The sequence below is a fragment of the Pogona vitticeps genome, chromosome 1 (assembly GCF_051106095.1).
Source record: "Pogona vitticeps strain Pit_001003342236 chromosome 1, PviZW2.1, whole genome shotgun sequence".
NCBI lineage: Eukaryota > Metazoa > Chordata > Lepidosauria > Squamata > Agamidae > Pogona > Pogona vitticeps.
This window is the reverse complement of record NC_135783.1, coordinates 161,848,947-161,866,482: the sequence shown is the minus strand read 5'-3', so window position 1 is coordinate 161,866,482 and position 17,536 is coordinate 161,848,947. Positions and strand designations below refer to the sequence as shown.

At 41.0% G+C, this 17,536-nt stretch overlaps 1 long non-coding RNA gene across 1 annotated transcript; it reads left to right on the top strand.

The window, feature by feature from the left end:
• The first annotated feature begins 5,518 nt into the window (after positions 1-5,518).
• On the top strand, positions 5,519-8,324 carry LOC144583621 (uncharacterized). The gene is made up of 2 exons (XR_013537526.1): positions 5,519-5,597; positions 8,160-8,324. It is a non-coding gene; the product is annotated as an uncharacterized LOC144583621 (long non-coding RNA).
• Positions 8,325-17,536: the final 9,212 nt, after the last annotated feature.

Sequence of the window (17,536 nt, the reverse complement as noted above, 5' to 3'; positions counted from 1 at the left end):
AATGTTGACAGAATTCAGAGAAGTTCAACAAAATTGAGATAAAAACAAACACTCTGTTTATATTTTAAAAGTGTGTTAACCATAATCATACTTTCCAACACTGTACTTTTACATAAGTGTGAGAAAAAGTGTCTTGAACATATGTGCCCCTATCTTACTTTGAGTAGAATTTTGTCGAACTGTTACGGTTATTCTTTGTTAGCACAATGAGATGCTATGGTTAATTTTAATTTTTTTGTACCTTATAGTATGAAAGTACCTTATGTGTCAAAGTAATGATGTAAAAATCCATCTCTCTCTCTCTCTCTCTCTCTCTCTCTCTCTCTCTCTCTCTCTCTCTCTCTCCTGTGATTTTTGGTCTTTCCTCCCTCCTCTGTTCTTCTTGATGGCAACTTAGCCTGTCAGTTTTGTGTCATTTGGTTGTACATGCCAGAAATGTCACTTGGAATGACAACAGTAAGAAAAGGTCAGGGCTATTGCTGAACATGCTTAAAGCCTGAAGCTCAATCCAGTCAAGACACTATGATTTTGCTTCAGGGAGTGGTAGGGAAGAAGTCAACCACGAGGAAACAGAGGTATTTGGCAGCTTTGGTCCATAGAAACCATTCCTTGGGGCTCTTAGACTTCCTGATCCAGGTAACGTATGCTGTGTAATTAGCACCCTGAGCTGACATATGTGCAAGCAACACAGATCTGTCAGGATGCTAACTGAACACTGGCTCTTTGTAAGGTATTACTCATAAATCATAAACTGGTCATGCATTTGCATTATTGTTAGCAGAGAGTGCTGCTCAAAGGTTATAGGGGAGAGGTGTTTGCTTTCTTTGCATTCTGCATCGCACCTGTATCCAAGTTAGGTGATATCATTGTTAACTAAAGGGAGGCAGAAATATCTGAAGAAAAAAAATCTCTGAGTTTAGATTATTTGCTGCCATCTATATCTTTGTTAGGGAAGCTCTGGCTCCTGTAAGTGAATGTAAGCCACAGATAAAGAGATGAGGAATAGTTTTTTAAAGCTGGGTATCTTTGGCCTAGAGAAAAGAAGACTAAGAGGTGATACACCAGCCATCTTCAAAATTTTAAAGGGCTCCCATAAATATGATTGGGCTCTCAGTGGAAGATTGAGTAAGCTTGGTTTCGACAGAGCGAGAGGGTACGGCCCATAAGGTAATTGATTCAAATTATGAGACAAGAGATTTAGCCTAAATTTTAGGAAGAGCCTTTTGACAGTAACACCTGTTTGATAGGGAAATTGACCTCCTCAGAGGATGGTAGGTGCTCCTTCATTAGGGGTTCTTAAACAGTAGATGGCCAGCTGTCAGTGATGACTGGCAGGAAGTTGGATTTAAACTCTCCAGCTCTACAGTTCTATGATTCTACTGGAATGGATAACTCTCTTCTACTAACTTTTCTATCAACAGCCCAGCTGCTGAAAAACTGATCTTGAACAATGGTTGTTGTAGCTTTTTCAGGCTGTTTGGCCGTCGTGTTCTGGAGGTTTTTCTTCCTAACGTTCACCAGTCTCTGTGGCCGGCATCTTCAGAGGACAGGAGTTAGAACACAGAGTTCTAACTCCTGTCCTCTGAAGATGTCGGCCACAGAGACTGGTGAACGTTAGGAAGAAAAACCTCCAGAACACGACAGCCAAACAGTCCAAGAAACCTACAACAACCATCGGATCCCATCCATAAAAGCCTTCAAAAATACATTGTTCTTGAACAACTTGATTTACATTCCCACAGTCGTTCTAGGTCACACTGGCTGCAATATTAAATTCTTTAAGTTTAATTATTTTCCCCATCTACTGCCCCCTCCCAGAAACAGCAACTACTTCATTCATTACAAGACACAAGCAGGCCTAGCATCTTGAGTTGTTATTCCTCTCCTCAGCCAATTATTGTATGAAGGTGCTGAAGCCACTTCTGATGTCCACACAGGCAAATCTCAAGTGTACGACTAAAGTATCAGGCAGAGAAGAAGCACTGAATCAGCCTCAGAGCCCAAGCAGATTCAGGAAAGAGTAGGACAACTTCAAAGAAGCCAACAACCATTTTATAGACTTTGAAATATGCATCTAAGCTGTTTGTGACTGAGGCTCACTAGACAATACAGTACAGTCTAGTGATTCTTAGTCACAAATAACTCATATTTGTTGTTTGAAAAAAAGAGGTTCCAGTTCACATGTAGGCTGTACACACAGAGAAGAACACTGCAAAACTGGCATTCTTGCTCAAATGGAGAATCTAAGTGTGGAAAAAACACCGTCAGACATGTCACTGATTGCATGAGCAAAAAAAAAAAAAAAAGGGAGGGCATGGGACTAAGTTTCCTTTTGTAGCCATATTGAGGCCTGGGTACAGAAAGGCAGAGTGAGGCTTCTCTTCCAGTTCAGTTCCAGGGTTCCTTCTTGTCAGGTTTAGTGTTTTCTCAAGATCTTAACAAGATTAGACCTACCCATGTATGGTCTGGTTTATTCGTTTGTTTGTTTCAGTCATTTGTATACTGCCCGACTTACTGAAAGCATAACTCTGGGCAGTACAACTGACACACCAAAAGTATATTCCGCTATTTAATCATTATTTACAAAGTATTTTATAATATTATTTAACACAGTAATATGAATGGCATAATGACTTTAAATACTAATGAAGAGAGAGAGAGAGAGAGAGAGAGAGAGAGAGAGAGAGAGAGACTAAGCAGCACTAAAGGATATTCTCAGTTATATGGTCTGATGGACTAAGAATGCTGCCACTTGCTTCCAGAACAGACAAATAGTAGAGTTACAAAATGCATCTATGGGAGAGGAAAACTACTGAAAAAAACTGCTTCCAGAAGGGGACAAATATGTTCTGAAAAATGGTTTTTCTGTTGAAAAATTAGGAAAATATACTTAACAATGTATTTGCCCCCTCTAGAACATAGTAAGTGTATATTTTGATACCTGAATGGATTGCTCAGTGAGTTAGGCATGTGGTTGCAGAGCCAGAGACGGGAGGTTCAGTCCCCCCACTGTGCATCCCAGAAGAACCAGTCTATGTGGTCTTGGGCAAGCTGAACAGTTACAGAGCTCACCCAGAAGAAGGGAATGTCTATCTAGAAAACCCTGAAATGGGTCACTATAAGTTGGAATCAACTTGCTGGCACACTGTTTGTTGTTGTTGTTGTTGTTGTTGTTGTTGTTGTTGTTGTTGTTGTTGTGCTAGATTATGGACCTCAACCTACATACAAATTCCTGTCCATATGTTTATATGTGTGTATGTGTACATGTGTATGTTGTGATTTTTGTCCCTTAGGCAATGTAAATGCAAGTTTAGTAAATTCACCAAACTACACTTGCTAGTTTTTAAAGACTGAAGTAATCCCAATTTTTTCATCTTGAACCTGTAATTACGAAGTGAACTGCCTTGGAGATTTACACAATTATCTGTCAAGTGCACCAACAAAGATATTCTAGAAATAGTGCCAGGCCGACAACAGACAGAAAAACTACACTGTCTGAAAGCTAATATGGAGCTGGGATGGACTGGCTGCATTGTGAGATGAATGTGAAGCAGTGTGGTCTGTGGAGTGTTCATATATTTTTTTTCTCCTGTTTCAAAAGGAATTTTTTACCGGAGGCCAGAAGCCTTTGTGTCAGAGAGACTGTCTCATTTCTCTGCTCAAAGGCTGTCAGAGATGACTGAGATTTGAAAACCTTTCTGATGTTGATGAGGTCAAGGAAGGCAGCGCTCCCAACCATCAGTCATTGCATCAACGGTGAGCCGAAAAGACACGTGAGGGCTGGAGCAGAAAAAAATAAAATAAAATAAAAATGAAGGGATTATATTTGGAAAAATGAGGAGGTGGGTATTCGCAGGGAAGAAATATTGTATGTGAGTAAATAAGTATGTTTTAAAGAAACCAGAAGAGAGAGTGTGTGTATAGGTCAAATGACAACGCCAAAGCTTCTGGTATTAGTATTCTGATGGAATAACAGGAAAAGATGGAGGAGGTCCCAGTTGCAATGTTCTGAAGAAAGGATAGTTGACTAGAGGCAAAAAGTATATTAATATTACTTAATCAATACCTAAAATTCTCCAGTGTGCTTTTGTACAAGCCTGTTCTGTACAGTTGCTGATTCCATTGAATTGTGTTAGCTGGAGCCTCTGGAAAGAAAATACAACCCTGTGTACACCCCAATGACTTGATAGGAGGCACTGGGATTGTATAAACCCTGCTGTTTCAAACTGGCTTTGAAAACTGTCAGTCCCAACCCATTAGGAAGAAGATACAACATTAAATTTAAAGTACCCTATGTTGAGACTTAGGAGTCCATTGACCAGTCATGAGAAGTCTGTCTGTCTCACCTCTTGCTCTCCGCAGGCCATTGTTCCATGGGTAGAAGGTGTATCCCATGCCCCGTTCTGTGTAGCCCAGAAGGAAGATGTTTCCAGCTATTTTTTCTTAGGGTTGTTTGTTCCAGGCAGGTCCTTCCCCCATAGCAACCTCATGATGGACTGCTATGGGGTTAAGAGGTTGCTAAAATGAAGCTGGAGCACTGTTCCACATTACTGCCGAGCCTTCTTACATGTGAAATTGAATATTGTCCCCTTGAGGGAGATGCAAGGAAGATTGTCAGGACAGCCTTAACCCAAGAGAATTTGTCCACGTGACAACACTAGGCTGGACACTTTTATGCATATTTTGTGCTCTTGCCCTTTCTATGGAACTGCAAGAGAGGGTTTTCTAAACTTTTGATTTCATTTACTGGAAACTACACTCTCTGAAGGTCTTGTTCCTAAACTATTAGAAGACAAAAATCCTAATTTTTCTGGAGCAATTGCTAAATTTGTTCCTGCTATTCAGTTCTCCAATATAACTGAAGCATTTTATGATGTGTAAATATTTCATCCTATGCTATTCAAGAATCATTTTTCATGAGCTTGGAAAGGAAAGGAAACTGGAGTCAGGTGGTTAGTCACCCATTTCAGGATCTTGGCCATCTTTGATGCTACTTAGCAAGGACTTTGATTTGGGCACTTCAGAGATTTCTCAGTTCTCTAAAACTGTTCCCTTGCCCACAACCCTGACTTCAAATGGTCTTAGGGTAAGACCTGGAAGGCTAGGGCTTTCAGTGCTCAGGGCTCATGACTTCCCCACCGTCCATGCACTCAGGCACCTTGGGTCTGGGTTGTGTGTACTCATGGCAGAATGTGACGGGTGCTGCTGCCCAAGGTCTATGTGGCATGTAGGAAAGATGATAAATGGGAGGGCCATGGAGCTACTGGGCAAACTAGCCAATGAAGTAATTTGCCCCCTGTGTTGCCAGGGAGAAGAAATGGGTGAAGGAAGTTGGTTGGCCACATTTATGACCAAGAAGATTGGTTCAAACAGTTCTCCCTCTGATTGCTACAGCTAGTTGGGGATGGGGGCTCCTTGCTGCTTGATGTTGTGATTCTAGTGACACTGTTGTTTTTATATGGTCTGTGGATTTCTCCAGAGCTATTTTTGACACAGTTGTGCCATGTGTACACATGTCTTCAGCTCAGAGTCCTTGCCTCTTTTGGCTTCATGGGATGTCTGTCTCTCTCCTCAACCAGTTCAAGAACACCACAGAGGTGAGTGAGGCAAGGTTGCCGCAGCAGGGGTGCCAGACAGACACTGACACTTGTCCGTGCATGTGAGTGGTTTGGCTTTTCACTCTGGCATGGCAGGCTGAGCCAGGACAGCTGGGGAAAGACCCAAATGCAATTTCTGTAGAGGTGTCAGCCCTCTCCAGGTTGAGGTGCTCCTGGCTTGTGGGAGTTGTGGAGCTGGAGGAGGGCAGCGGGTGTGACAGCACTGACTGCCAGAGTGCTGATTGGTGGGATCCAATAGCTGAGACTCATCACACCCTCTCCTCCATTGTCTCCTAGCCTAGTGGCGGTGCTCAGCATAGCAGGCATTGTGGTGGCACTGTTGGTTGTGTCATATCCGCTCTGCTTCTTCGCAAGGCATGAGGAGGTCAATCCACTGGCCAATCCACAGATTGTGCTTCTGTACTGTCTCCCAACATTCCTTGTTGGGGTTCCTCAGCATGCCTCCCAGCCCACAGCATCCATCCAGAGGTTGTCTTCTTCCTCCATTCCCAAGTGTGACAACCCCAGACCTACTGGGATATGTCACCCTTTCACTAAGCTGACACCAACCATTCCCTGTAAGGAGTCACACAGACCAGGAATGGATTTTTAACAAATAACAGAACAAGGTTTATTTAAATAACACACAGGGAAAATAAAATGATCAAGTGAATAAGATACAGTAACATGGCTTAGTCTCAATCATACATACACCAGTTTGGTTCACACAGAACACCTTTAAATAAAGCACAGACCCTGAACCTATCAGTTCTGGCTACCCATACAGACACCTGAACCTATCAGGTAGGTACTGACTGACACACAGTAGTACCCTGTTTGACACACAGACTCCCACACCAGCTTCTTCTTCTCAGCTGCTTCTCTTCTGCTTCTTCTCCACACACAAGCTCCACATATATATACAGTACAGCCCCTCCTCCTGATGTCCCGCCTTCCACTCCCCATAGGATGGAACTTTCCCTCCAACCCATGACAGACAGGTAACATCAGTGCTGTATGTAACACCAAGTCCTCCTTAAATCATACCCTTGGGTTTGCCACACTCTTTTCCTTGGTGCCCTTTCCCCACTCATTCTTTCTTGCAGAGGACTTGAAGGCAATGCCATCATCCTGCTTGCATCCCCCCAGCAACTCGTTTCCAGAGACTTACTACTTCTTACATTGGTGGTGATATGTAATCATCATAACTAGTCACCATTGACAGGGGCAGACCAAGACACTTTTCTGCCTGAGATGGAGGAGCAAATGGAACACCCCGAACCATAAAGACGGTGCAGAGTAGCCCAAACCAAACATGCTTTTCTGGCATGTGAAGTATAAAATCCCACAAATTCCTCTCACTAGTCCTCAGAATAAAAATACAATAATAAAGTAATAAGTTTCTAACAATTTGCTGCTTTTTCACAGCCACTGAAAATCTACTGCCCACAGCAGCCATCTTATTCTCTAGCCTTGTTGTCCATGAAAATGTTTGAGAACTGTGTATACATATGGTGAAGGACACATCATTTCTCACTTTTTCCTTCTATTTCATGGTCCTCACCCTTCCCTTTCTCTCTTGTAATGATGAAGTGCACAGTAGAGAGACATTAGCCTAAGTTCCTTCACAGAAGAAGAGGAACTAAATTAATTCTGAGCAACAAATATTTGGTGATAGTAAACTACCCGTGATTGGATTATCTTGGTGGTTTCTTACATAGAAATAATTTGCTTTAGATATGTATTTCATTTGATAGAATATCAAATTAATTTAAGATAGAATTCACTTCTGGTCCTATAGCAAAAATGTTTATTGCTGATTTTTGTTTTGCTTTGTTTCTGTGTTAGCTGGCAAGAGTTCCAAAGGCTCTCTCATCCTCTATAGATGGGTAGAAATTTCCCCCAACAAGATTTTACCCTGGTCCAATTTATTTTCATTCCATGTGGTTATTGTCTATGTGACTGCGTTATGGTTCTCTATAGGCAGCACTGTTGTTTCTTCTCTCCTTTGGTTTCCCAGCCCTGCTCTCTCATCAGCCAGAAGTGATTTACATTAGTCATGTTTTTAAAAAGAAGGAAATCAGGGCTTTCTAGTTTTTTTTTAAGGAAAACTGAGGCACGAACTCATCATCAGTGACAACAACTTGGAGTAGATTTACAGTTCGGCAGCCTTTGCTCTCGCCCCGAGGCCTGATGGGACTTTGGTGTCCTTAGAGGAATGGCAGAAGGAAACGCTAGGGGCCAATTGCTGATTTTATCATTCAAACACAAAATTTGTTACACCACTTTATCAGTCAGAGAGAAAGCAATTATAGTGTGGTTCAATTTTCCACTCAATGGCTGTACTGGGGATCAAAGTCAGCTCCGATGACAAGAGCAAATGTTTTTCTATTTTATTTGTTACTTAAATTATTTTTTTAAAGTCCTTGCACTTTATGTACAGTAAAATCCGTGAGTGTTTATGTTTTTCCCCTCTTCCATAAAATACATTGGATTATTCTGGCTTTTCTCATATTAAATAATCAAGGCCTTTTCTCTCTTTCTTCCTGTTTTATTATAAAGGCCGTTGCAATGCAGAAATGGAATTTTCACGCTTAAAAGCAGTATAGCATTAGAAGTCTATAATCAGCATGGAAGTAAAATTGACGGAAAGACCACATGGTTTATTATGAGCTGTTCTCTTTTGGTGTCTTTATATATATATAAAACCAATTTCTAAAAATAAAATATCAGAGAAGAAAAATAAAGTTTAATATTGATTCAGTGTTTTCATTCGGACATCCTATTTAAACATCTATCTTTTGATCATGCTTTTAAATAAATACATTATTTTACAAGGAGAATTGGAAGAAAACTAAATGCACAAAAGCTATATCCATTCCATAAATGCAATAATAACACTGGTCTACAATTTATTAGAAGTCATCTGCTTCAGAGATAAAATGTGCAATTTTGATGTGCTGAATTCAAATACAACAATTAAAACAACTAATTGGCTACTGTTTCCAAAATATTTAATTTTTTTTACATTTTACGTCTATATATAAATTTTTTTTTTTTACATTTTACGTGTATATAGTAGAGTTTTTATCATAAATGGTAAACCTAGCTCTTTTCATGTGTTTATGGTTGCTTTACATGTTAATATTTCACCTGCCCTGTTTATGCAACACTTTAAAAATCAGCAAAAGGATTATATAAATAAAATGCATTAAGAAACAAAAGGCAAAAAAAAAAACTATTATGTACATAATTTAGTCCTTCTCCATGTGTACTTGGTGCTTCTTGACTTGTCTTTTGTATTCATTAAATGGACCACCTCTTGTTACTGTCCAGCAATAGTCTGCAAGCATTCATGGGCAGGGTCCATTTGCCCATATAGTTTCTCCACTGTTGCAGTGTCCTGATGAAATTGCTCGCCACACTCATTGCTCACTGCTCCATAGTTCAGTGGGGAAAAATCCAGATGAGAGTACAAAAATGTATTTTTAGTGACATGTTGCAAGTGACAAGACTTTTCTATGCCTTGAGACTTTCCACCAACCATCTGTAACTGTCTTCCTTGTTGTTTCTGGAAAAAAATTACTGCCACTAACTGGAAAGTTTTCCATGTCACCTTTTCTTACCCATACAATGCAAGGTCAAATGCATCATCTCAAAGAAGTTCACAAATTTGAGGACCAACATAGACACCTTCCTTTATCTTTGCTTCACTTAACCTTGGAAATTGCCCCAGAGATACTTGAAAGCTGCTTGTGTTTTGTCCATGCCCTTGACAAAGTGTAAGGGTGGTAACAAAATCTTCCTTGATTCAAGAAGTGGTGGATGCTCAACACTTTTCCTCTCAGGCTTCAGTGACTGTTGGGGTAGCCATCAAGACAGACTTGTTTTGATGGAGTGGGAATCTCTTGCACAATGATTCCATTTGCAGAGAAAACAGTAGTAATGTATTCTCGAAGGCTTTCACAGTTGGGATCCAATAGTTGTTGTAGTTTTTTCTGGCTGTTTGGCCATGTTCTGAAGGTTTTTTCTTCCTAAAGTTTCGCCAGTCTCTGTGGCTGGCATCTATCTTCAGAGGACAGGAGTTAGAACTCTGTGTTCTGGTGTAGTGTGTGGGATACTTGAGTATTTGTAGCTGTGGCATCAGCTTTTTATCCTTTTCAGGAGATTGGGTGATTATGGTGATCAGGGTGTTTTTTGTCATTGGTGTATTGTTGTGATAAGGGGTCGGGAGATGATCTGTCACTGTGATTGATGGGTGTCGTTAGCTCGTCTTTTGTGTGCAGTGATCATTGGTCCTTGTGGCTAGGTAGAGTCCGTTGACCTTTTGCAGGCTGTATTTTTCAGTGCTGGGAGCCCCAACAGGATGAATATATAGATTTGCCTAGCAGTGGAATATAGCTCACAAACAAATAAAATATGTGTAATATCTTCAATAGAGGGGGCACTGCAGATACAAATTCTTTCATGGTAAGGCAATTGAAGAAAGCAACAATGTTTGGAGTCATAGAGTACAGCAGTTCGAATCTGAGTCTGGTATGTAAACCTTAGACTTTTGTGTTTTCTTCAGAGTGCCAATACGAAAGTTGTCCACAATATAGCAAAATTTGTATCTAAGGTGATACTATATTGATCAAATAGGGGTTCCCTGCAGTGGTGACTCACTCAATTAAAACATGTACATGTTGTCTTATATTTTACTATTGAAATGTATTTATCTCTTTTTAGCTGTTTACTTTGGATCTGTGTGATTTGTATGCTTTTCAATATGGTTGAGATGACCAATCAAATAAATAAAACACAGTGCTAGGAGCCAGGCTTTGTTGAGTTTTAGAGTTCTTTTTTGTTGAAGCTCTGCTGATGTTTGTGGATTTCAATGGCTTCCCTGTGTAGTCTAACATATTTATTTATTTATTTATTTAAATGGCCAAACAGCCCAAAAAAACCTACAACAACCAAAACAGTACTATTTTGTGTATCCAGTCTGTAGACCAAGCAGGAGAGCAACAATCTTCACATCACCACAAACCTACCAGTGATGTTGGTCATAGTTTCTGTACCTCAAAAGTTGTTCCAGGTTGTCATATGTTTCTGTCATATGGACTGCATGACCAACTGGAATTGATGGCAAAGCTTTGCCATTATGCAGCAAAACAACTTTAAAGCCAAGCAAAAAGTGTCCTGCTTCTATACCGCCCCATAGCGCTTCAAGCACTCTCTGGGTGGCTTACAAGTTAATTATGCAGGCTACACACTGCCCTCCCAGTGAGCTGGGTACTCATTTTACCGATCTCGGAAGGATAGAAGGCTGAGTCAACCTTGAGCTCCGGGTTGTGAGCACAGTTTTGGCTGCAGTACAGCAGTTTAACCACTGTGCCACAAGGCTTTTCATTGACTCTTCTTCAATGAATCAATGAACAGTCTCAATTTATCTGGATCATGAACAATGTTGAGGGTTGCCACCCCACCATCAGTGTTGTTGCAGATAAAATTGTTCTGCCTAAAAAGCAACTACTGTCCAAACCCAGTCATAGATTTATTCATAGAACCAGTCAAAGATGTATTTTAGACATTTCTGATTTAAACTGAGATCTCTTCCCTTTATAATTCACTGATCCTCTGGCATTCCCAAATCAAGGGTCTTATATATTGACCCAATAGCGTATCTTGAAAGCTAGAGCCAATCAACAATTTTAGGAACCATTTTCATTCTCAGTGACCCAGGATTAGTAATGTTTGACTACATTTGTTTTGGAGCATTTTGGATATAGACCAGTGTAATATGAACAGTTGTACAGTTTTTTCATCTGAAAAGTTTTTTTTGCAAACATGAACTAACAGATCCTTTTTAAAAACCTGTGAGATAGGAAGAAATACTTTGGGGTCTGTTGTAGAGTGAGAGGCACTGGGAGGGTGCCTTTGAGAAAGAAAGCAGCAGGAGGCTTTTATTATGGGAAAATCAGAGGGCAGTCCATCTCCAAGCCTAGCCCCAGAAGGAAGTTCTTCAAGTTACTTCCTTCTGGGGCTAGGCTAATCTGTCTCATTTGTTTTGATTTTTTTTTTCAACCAATAGTTTGTTCCATCATGCTTCCACTATCTGTCTGTCTAATTTACTTTAATCTGCACAGATGTTGGAAACATTAATTTTTTGGGGGGACTATAGATCCCAGAATGTGAAAAGCCTGCAGCTTTGTTTGGCTGGGAAATTCTAGGACCTAACGTCCCAAAAAAATAAATTTGCTACGTTCAGTTGCTACGTGCATTTTCCTTCATATTTTAATGCACAGAAAAATTGTCACACATTTTTGTATGAACTTTCTACAAATATATACTCTTTCTTTTTGACAAGCACTGTCCACATCATGTGCCGTTGCATATATTGTTTTCCCTACTCTGTGAGTTTCGTTTGCTTTTCTAAAATAGGATAATGGCATTGCAAAAAAGAAAAAAAAATCATTTCCGGCCTGCATATCAGTTTGACAAATGGAAAAAAAAGCAAAAAACAAACAAAAAACAAACAAACAAAAACAAATGAATTAACCACATCGCTTGCCCAGCATATAGATGCTTATAGATGTAAAATTAATAGGCATCTTGAAAAAGAAAAAAAAAGCAGATACAGTAAATAGAAGAAAGAACTGGTTCTGACACTATTCATACATGTCTTGTATTTGTATTTGGCTCACCATGTAAAAGCAAAAAGAACCCCTCTCAGCACTATGTTCAAACCTGAAGCATATTCAGTTGTAATTTTCACAGTTGTCTTGGATATTGTGTGCAAGGTGCTAAAAAGGAGTTTTCCTTCTCATATATATTTGCCTGCTTACAGAGAGAGAGAGAGGGAGAGGGAGAGAGGGAGAGGGAGAGGGAGAAATTCATTACTTTCTCCTCCCCAGCTATAAAAGCCACAGGATGCTTTGGTCTGACAAATTTAAATTAGTGAAGGGGTTCTCCCACATGGGAGGCTGCCAGCCCTGGCTTGCGGTCAGAGATAAATTTTTCAGTGAATCTGTACCTAGAGTGATTAACAGAAACCTCCTATTTTGTCCCCTGGCTATTGAACTGATAACAACACTGTTGCCTTTTGTTGATCCCCTGAGGTGTCATGCCAGCAGGGAATGGGAGAGGAGAAGGTCGGTGACTTCAGGGAGGTCATCAGAGGGAGATCAGCTGAACGGACGAAGACATTTCTGGTGGGAGGGAACAACTGCTGCTCTCCAACACACCATGGCTTTGCTCCATCAGCTGCCAGCATTTAATGATGTCTGGGAAACTCCCAGTAACAGATAGGAAAGGGAATCTACACTGGGCCCTTCTTGCACTGCTGAGCCACTGTTGTTTTGCAGTCAGCTGTAAAGACCTGTATCACCGTAGCTTCATGTGGAAGTTAAAAGAATGCAATAGTCACTATGGTTGTGCACTGGATTTGGGAAAATGCCAAATTGCTAACTGAATCAGCCTGATTTGGAGTTATTTACAGATCAAAGCAAAATCATTGGATTAGATTCTGGGTAAAGTGAGGAGAAATCTATTTGGCCCATCCTTTTCTTCTTTTCTTTGGGAAAGAGCAAACCTTAAAGGTGCTTAGTAAACAAATCCCTGAACCAAGATGTTTGAAATTTGGCAGGTGCAGTGCTTTCTTTAGGGTACATCATGTACAAACTGCATGAACATTAGTGCAAAAATATGCACACCTAACACATAAATAGCTGCTTTGGTTCTCCAGTGCAAGTCAATGGGAAGCTCACAAAATGACTACCATCTGGGACACAAAAAAGAATCAGTTGGAGCATAAATCTATCTAAACCACATTGGGACACCTTCCAAAGATGGACGACATGTAATGGTGAAGGAGCAATTGAGAGGGAGGGAGAGATATAGGGCAATGCAGTTTAAAACAGCAGTGATTCATTGTTCAGAAGGGAGGAGCATCAAAACAGCTGATCAAAAGCTTCTTGTAAAACTTTCATGGATGGACAGTAGTAATGGTGTCTTGTTGATGAGAAAATGCACATCAGGGAGTGTAGAAAAGTGGGGCTGCAAGGATCATCTGGCTCATAGGATGCTGTGCACCACAGCTGGTCTCCCAACAGAAAAAATAAATGAATCTCATGAAAATCATTCCAAGCAGCGCAAACTTGTGCGGTGTTTATACTCGGAAGCAAATCCAGAATTATTACATGAAGTTTGCTACCAGGTGTGACAACTGGTGGAAGCTTTTATGCAGAGCAACTTTGGTTAAGTCTAGGTGCCGACTTCCTGCACGCAGAAGCCTTTGGGGGCTGGAAATGCTGCCAAAAGTGCCCCCCAAATGCAAAACAGAAATTGGAACGTGGCTTACATTCAAGTCTCATTCATATAAACAGGACAAATGAAATCTGACTGATTTAAGGTCAAGCTTGACTAGCTTCAGCGGTAAAAAGGTCAACACACATCAAAAATAGAAGTACACAAGAGCAAAGGATAACATTGTGCTGCTTTTCTATCTGTTAACATTCCCTCCAGAAACTGCATCATTTCAGAATGACATGCACTTGGTGCCATTTTTTGACACATTGTCATGTCTCAATCTATGTTAACAGACATATTTGGCATATCAAAGCTCACATCTTGATCAGTGCTTCTTGGACAATGCCAGAATGTACACTGATCTCTATTTTTATGTAAAATCTATTGTTTAGGGTCATGCAGATGGCTAGATAGATTGATGCAGAAGCTTTTTATGCCAGTGTTTGTTTAGGGAAGACACTGAATTGGTTATTATTGCAGATTTTGGCCTCAAACCAAAGACTCTTACTTATGCTTCAGGCTGCTATCCTAACACATGAGTAAGCTTCTTTGAATTCAGTGGGGCTTAAATTCTGATGAAACATGCATAGAACTGTGTCACATTAATTTCAATTAATCTTCCCCATCAATTTCAATGAAATGTGATCTGGCTCCTGCCCATGCCTGTAATGCTCTAGTCTCTGGAAGCTGATGATAGTCTATGGTAGCAACACTCCATGTTTGGACCTCCAGCTGTTTGGTACTTCAACTCCCAGAATCCCTTGCCATTGACCATGCTAGGTGATGATCTCTCAAACAGTTGGAGGAGAAAGTTCAGTAAGCATAGATCTATGCAATATGTCCACAGAACAATCAATCATGTTGAATCTTTACCAAAAAGGCACTGTCCCTGATCCAGCAAAAAATCCACTTAAAGTGTCTGAAACCAATGTGGCAAGTTAATTTGGGCCAAGAGAAGTGGGATTCACTTTCACTGGACCTCATGCATAGCTTGTTTCTACATAGAAACATCTATGAACATTTGGATCATCATTGTAAGTGCTCATGAAAAATCACTATGTTAGTGTAATATAAAATATTCTGGCACCTGTATGAAACCAAGGGGCAATGATGGAGGGAGTTGGAATCAGATATGAATGCCCAGAGCAAAGCAAGGTAGGAAACAGCTCAGCAGGTTTTGGGCAAGGAGTTTGGGAGAAAAGCCAACTTTTTTTGGCTTTTTAGTTGCCTTAAGACATACAGCTTTTAAAATGTTAAATATTTGTGGATTTGCCAATATTAATCAGAGTTCCTAGCTGCTTTCCATCTGAGTCAAGGATCAGGTGCACACCTCCTTAGCAGTAACATCTGGTACTCCCAGACCATTTGCAGGACCTGTAAAATATTCTGTTGTTTATCCGTTAAGTCATGTCCAAATCTTCGTGACCCCATGGACCAGAGCACGTCAGGCCCTCCTGTCTTCTACTGCCTCCCAGAGTTGGGTCAAATTCATATTGGTTGTTTTGATGACTCTGTCCAACCATCTCATCCTCTGTCATCCCCTTCTCCTCTTGCCTTCACACTTTCCCAACATCAGGGTCTTTTCCAGGGAGTCTTCTCTTCTCATGAGATGGCCAAAGTATTGGAGCCTCAGCTTCAGGATCTGTCCTTCCAGGGAGCACTCAGGGTTGATTTCCTTCAAAACAGATAGGTTTGTTCTCCTTGCAGTCCAGGGGACTCTCAAGAGTCTCCTCCGGCACCACAATTCAAAAGCATCAATTCTTTGGTGGTCAACCTTCTTTATGGTCCAGCTCTCACTTCCATACATAGCTAGAGGAAAAACCATAGCTTTGACTATGTGGATTTTAGTCGGCAAGGTGATGTCTCAGGTTTTTAAGATACTGCCTAGGTTTCTCATTGCATTCCTCCCAAGAAGCAGGCATATTTTAATTTTGTGGCTGCTGTCCCCATCTGCAGTGATCATGGAGCCCAAGAAAGTAAAATCTGTCACTGCCTCCATATCTTCCCCTTCTATTTGCCAGGAGGTGATGGGACCAGTGGCCATGATCTTAGTTTTTTTTATGTTAAGCTTCAGACCATTTTTGGTGCTTTTGCATGATATATTCTGCATAAAAGTTAAATAAGCAGGGAGACAATATACAGCCTTGTCGTACTCCTTTCCCAATTTTGAACCAATCAGTTGTTCCATATCCAGTTTGAACTGTTGCTTCTTGCCCCACTGTTGCTTCCTGTCAGGAGATAGATAAGGTGGTCAGGCACTCCTGTTTCTTTAAGAACTTGCCATAGTTTGTTGTGGTCGACACAGTCAAAGGCTTTTGTATAGTCAATGAGCAGAAGTAGATGTTTTTCTGGAACTCTCTGGCTTTCTCCATAATCCAGCAATGTTAGCAATTTGGTCTTTAGTTCATCTGCCCCTTTGAAATCCGGCTTGTACCTCTGGGAGTTCTCAGTCCACATACTGCTGAAACCTGCCATGGAGGATTTTGAGCATTACCTTGCTAGCGTGTGAAATGAGTGCAATTGTACGGTAGTTGGAACATTCTTTGGCACTGCCCTTCTTCGGGATTGGGACGTAGAGTGATCTTTTCCAATCCTCTGGCCACTCTGAGTTTTCCAAACTTGCTGGCATATTGAGTGTAGCACCTTAACAACATCATCTTTTAAAATTTTAAGAGCCTCATGGCGCAGTGGTTAAACCGCTGTACTGCAGCCAAAACTGTGCTCACAACCTGGAGTTCAATCCCAGGTAGCCAGCTCAAGGTTAACTCAGCCTTCTATCCTTCAGAGGTCGATAAAATGAGTACCCAGCTCGCTGGGGGGGGGGCAATGTGTAGCCTGCATAATGAACTTGTAAACTGCCCAGAGAGTGCTTGAAGCACTATGGGGCGGTATATAAGCAGCAGGCTTTGCTTTGCTTTGCTTTAAATAGTTCCACAGGAATGCCATCACCTCCACTGGCCTTGTTGTTAGCCATGCTTTCTAAGGCCCACTTGACTTCATTTATTTTATTTATTTATTTATTCAATTTCTACCCCGCCCCTCTAGACAACGTCTACTCGGGGCGGCTTACAAACATTAAAACACATTAAAACAATGTAGAAAAATAACTAACATAATTATTATAATTAATATTATCCAAGATGGCAACATTAAGAACCAGAAAAAAGGGGAAGGAACTTAAATGACTGGGGGGAAGGCCTGTCTGAATAACCATGTTTTTAGTTGGTTTTTGAACACACCCAGCGAGGGTGCCAGCCGAATTTCAGTGGGAAGTGTGTTCCACAGCTGAGGGGCAACTGCCGAGAAGGCCCGGTTTCTTGTTTTCTCCTTCCGGGCCTCCCTCGGCATCAGTCCCCTCAGCCGTCCCTGCTGGCTATATCGGGTGACTCGGGTAGATCTGGGTGGGAAGAGGCGATCTGCCAAATATTGAGGTCCCAAACCGTTTAGGGACTCTCTAGGTTGTCTGGCTCATGGTCAGCAACCACACTATCTGGGTTGTCCGGGACATTCAGATCTTTCTGGTATAATTCCTCTGTGTATTCTTGCCACCTCTTCTTGATGTCTTCTGCTTCTGTGAGGTCCCTACCATTTTTGTCCTTTATCATGTCCATCTTTGCACAAAATGTTCCTTTAAATGCTACAATTTCCTT